At 43.4% G+C, this 4,878-nt stretch overlaps 1 non-coding gene across 1 annotated transcript; it reads right to left on the minus strand.

Moving 5' to 3' along the window:
• Positions 1-4,707: 4,707 nt before the first annotated feature.
• Trnas-cga (transfer RNA serine (anticodon CGA)) lies at positions 4,708-4,789 on the minus strand. The gene has a single exon. It is a non-coding gene; the product is annotated as a tRNA-Ser (tRNA).
• Positions 4,790-4,878: the final 89 nt, after the last annotated feature.

Consider the following 4,878-nt stretch of genomic DNA (forward strand, 5'->3'; position numbering starts at 1 on the left):
TTTCTGTTTACAATACAATCATTTATGTTTAAGTGTCTTCAATGTACATGAAACTTGATTGTTATAATATATTCAATCATACGTTTGAAACGTGTAATCATGGCTTGCAATGCGTGCACATTGATTTACGACGAACACACGTTTTGTATTACAGTATATAAGTTTTACATATGTTTGTTTAGTTAAGAAAAGCATAGTTATTAAGTGTCGATTTTCGAAACGTGCATTAATATCATTAAAAGGAATACGTATGTTCAGAGTGACGTGCGGACTATATATCTTGCACTTAATACTAGTAATAAAGCTTATTGAATGCTACGCGAGCCGATTATTAATACAAATATCTTTCAGGAAACATAATTGGATAATGTCAAAAGCTAAACCGGTATAATCGATATACATGTCAATTTGAATGGAGCGCTCAAAAGCTATCAAGTGTTTTTCTGCCCCGGGAAAAAGCATTCCCGTTAATTCACTACCCCGCTCAGCTTTCGATTTCCAAAATCAGGACTAAGTTCAGAAAAGGTCACCCCGACAATTACTCCCACATACAAATTTGATTGCGGCGAACAAAGGGTGAGCTAATGTGCGGGTAAACTAATATCCGGTTGAGCTTATGTCCGGTGAGCTTATGACAGAATGAGCTAATATCCGGGTGAGCTTATGTCCGGAGAGCTAATGAACGGGTGAGTAATATCCGGGTGAACATATATCCGGTGAGCTTATGACCGGGTGAGCTTATGTCCTGTGAGCTTATGACCGAATGAGCTAATATCCAGGTAGGCTAATGTCCCCATAAGCTAATGACCGGGTGAGTAATATCCGGTTGAGCATATGTCCTCATGAGCTAATGTTGTTGTGAACTTATGTCCGGATGAGCTTATGTCCTGGTGAGCAAATGTCCGGGTGAGCATATGTCCGATGAGCTAATGTCCTCATGAGCTAAGGACGGATGAGTAATATCCGGGTGAGCATATGTCCGGTGAGCTTATGATTGAATGAGCTTATATACGGGTGAGCTTATGTCCGGTGAGCTAATGACCGGGTGAGTAATATCCGGGTGAGAATATGTCCGGTGAGCTTATGACCGTTGAGCTTATCGCAGGGTGGGTAATTTCCGGGTGAGCATATGTCCGGTGAGCTTATGACCGAATGAGCTTATATCCGAGTGAGCTTATGTCCGAGTGAGCTTATGTCCGGTGAGCTTATGACCGAATGAGCTTATATCCGAGTGAGTTTATGTCCGGTGAGCTTATGTCCGATGAGCTAATATCCGGATGAGCTTATGTCAGGTGAGCTTATGATCGGGTGAGTAATTTCCGGGTGAGCATATGTCCGATGATCTTTTGACCGGGTTAGTAATATCCGGGTGAGAATATGTCCGGTGAGCTTATGTCTGGTGAGCTTACGGCAGTGTGAGTAATTTCCGGGTGAGCATATGACCGGGTGAGTAATATCCAGGTGAGCATATGTCCGGTAAACTAATGTCCTCATGAGCTAATGACCGGGTGAGCTTATGTCCGGTGAGCTTACGACCGAATGAGCTTATATCCGGGTGAGCTTATGTCCGGTGAGCTAATGACCGGGTGAGTCATATCCGGGTGAACATATATCCGGTGAGCTAATGTCCTCATGAGCTAATGACCGGGTGAGTCATATCCGGTGAGCTAATGTCCTCATGAGCTCCTGACCGGGTGAGTAATATCCGGGTGAGCATATGTCCTCATGAGCTAATGTTCTTGTGAACTTGTGTCCGGTTGAGCTTATGTCCTGATGAGCTAATATCCTCATGAGCTAATAACCGGGTAAGTAAAATCCGGGCGAGCTTATGACCGGGTGAGTAATATCCGAGTGAGCATATGTCCGGTGAGCTTATGTCTGATGAGCTTATGACCGGATGAGTAATATCCGGGTTAGCATATGTCCGGTGAGCTAATGACCGGGTGAGTAATATCCGGGCGAGCATATGTCCGATGAGCTTATGACCGAATGAGCTTATATCCGGGTGCGCTTATGTCCGGTGAGCTAATTACCGGGTGAGCATATGTCCGATGAGCTTATGACCGAATGGGCTAATGACCGGGTGAGTATTAACCGGGTGATCATATGTCCGATGAGCTTATGTCGGATGAGCTAATATCCGGGTGAGCATATGTCCGGTGAGCTTATGATCGGGTGAGTAATATCCGGGTGAGCATATGTCCGGTGAGCTAATGTCCTCATGAGCTTATGACCGGGTGAGTAATATCCGGGTGAGCATATGTTCGGTGAGCTTTTGACCGGGTGAGCTAATATCCGGATCAGCTAATGTCCGGTCAGCTAAAGTTTCCATGAGCTAATGAACGGGTGAGTAATATCCGGGTGAGCATATGTCCGGCGAGCTTATGACCGGGTGAGCTAATATCCGGATCAGCTAATGTCCGGTGAGCTAAAGTTTCCATGAGCTAATGAACGGGTGAGTAATATCCGGGTGAGCTTATGACCGGGTGAGCTAATATCCGGGTGAGCTTATGTCCTCATGAGCTAATGACCGGGTGAGTAATATCCGGGTGAGCTTATGTACATTGAGCATATGGTCGGGTGGGCAAATATCCGTGTGAGCATATTTTCGGTGAGCTTATGACCGGTGAGCTTATGTCCGGTGGGCATATGTCCGGTGAGCTTATGTCCGATGAGCATATATCCGGTGAGCATATGTCCCGTGAGAATATGTCCGGTGAGCTTATGACCGGGTGAGCTTATGTCCGGGTGAGCTTATGACCGGATGAGCTAATGTTCGGGCGAGCTTATGTCCGGTTGAGCTAATGTTCTTGTGGACTAATTTCCTTATGAGCTAATGTACGGATAAGCTTATGTCCGGATGAGCTTATGTTCGTGTGAATTAATGTCCGGATGAACTAATAGTCTTGTGAACTTATGCCCGGACTAGCTAATGTTCGGGTGAACTTATATCCGGGTTAGCTCATGTCCCTGTGAGGTAATGTTCTTGTGAACTTGTGTCCTGATGAGCTAATATTCTTTTATACTAATGCCCGGGTGAGCTTTTGTCCGGATTAGCCCATGTCCGGGTTAACTCATGTTAATGTGAGCTTATATCCGGTTGAGCTAATTACTGGTTGAGCTATTTCCGGATGAGCTTATTTCCGGATGGGCCATTGTCCTTGGCGAGCTATTGTCCTAGTGACTTCATATGCGGATGAGCTAATGCCCGGGTAAGCCATTGTTTGTGTGAGCTTATTTCCGGATGAGCTAATGTCTGGATGAGCGTGAGTTCGAATCTGGAAATAGACGGATGAGTTTCTGCCCGATGTGATTAAATCGCGGGATAACTTTTTTCGGGATGGTAAACTCTTGGGAGGCAGAGCTTTTGTCCGCCTCGATAAATCAACGGATGAACGAATGTCAGAGTGAGCTGTTGTCCTTCATTCCAAACTCACCAATACCGTTTTACTAGTTTGAGTTTATATCCCAGTTTTTATAATTGTATGTTTATAGCTGGTTTTCTATCATTAATGTGGTAGATAAGAAAAAATAGTTACTCCGGAAAGAGTTTCTGGATTTTCATTATTTGATATATTACTTATTCATATGAAATATATCTAAGTATTTTCAGATCTTTGTTAATTAGATTAAGCCAAACATAAATGCATGGGTTCTATAACAAAGACCTATAGATAACATGTTATCTATAGGTCTTTGTCTTTAACAAGTTTTATGATCATTAGTTTGTTGTGCAGAAATTCAACGATATAACACATCTGATAGTTGCGATTGGGCGCATCATTAGGAATGCGGTGTTTGAATGCGTGATACGTGACCGGTAATACTTGTCGTCCAATGCAAATAATGCTTGAGCTGCGCTCTGGGAAAACGGACAGTCCGCACAGGCTAATAAGGGACGACACTTTCCACTTGTATGGAATTTTTCGTTTTGAAAGAAGTCTCTTTTAAACGAAAAACCAGTATTTGCGGATCGGGTCGGCCCTGATTAGCCTGTGCGGAATGCACAGGTTAATCTTGGACGACACTATACACACATGCATAAAGTCCCGTTCTCACAGAAAATATACTAACACGTACCCGGCCAAAAAACTGTACCGAAGTTTTTTTCCGCCCAAAAACCGATGTCGTAAAACGCGCTACGGAATACGAAACAAAATTCTATTTTAACAAAACCTACCTTAACATACTTTTTGAGAAGGAGTTTCGATAATACAGAGGTCATTTTTATCGAATATTGACATCAATGTGAACATAATTAATTTGAAAAAATTAGTCGACGACGACCACGTTTCCGTATATTTTCCGTACCCGGGGTACATTTAAGTAGCACCCGAGCCGACAATGACCAATCGAGCTTTACTTGGTCAACTGCGAACCTGTCATCTCGTGCAGCCATTAGTGCCCCTGTGTCTAGTGTCACTGCGAATACCCAGCCGTGAATGCGTTCTGTTAGGCGATATGCTCATATTGGGGGTGGGGGCTCCTAACATGTCATCGCATTCGATTTGTGATCATTGGTAATAACATTAGTCGTTCGTATGGGATCAGCAAGATCGACGTAGGCACACAAGAAAGGAAATATACGTTTTCTATTAAATTTAATACGTAAGGTATTAAATTTAATACGTAAGGAATATAGAGCATAAATGCTGTGGGTTCATCAAAGTGCATTGATGATAATAAAAATGTAAAATTAAAAAACTACGTCGTGGACAGGATTCGAACCTGTGCGGGCAGAGCCCATTTGATTTCGAGTCAAACGCCTTAACCACTCGGCCACCACGACTGATGCATGTAAGTGCTGTAAATATAGTAAATATAGCTTGTTTGTCCTATTAGCTTCATTCGGGATACTTTACGTGTTTCCGTTGAGCA

Source organism: Dreissena polymorpha, chromosome 11 (assembly GCF_020536995.1).
Source record: "Dreissena polymorpha isolate Duluth1 chromosome 11, UMN_Dpol_1.0, whole genome shotgun sequence".
NCBI classification, from domain to species: Eukaryota; Metazoa; Mollusca; class Bivalvia; order Myida; family Dreissenidae; genus Dreissena; species Dreissena polymorpha.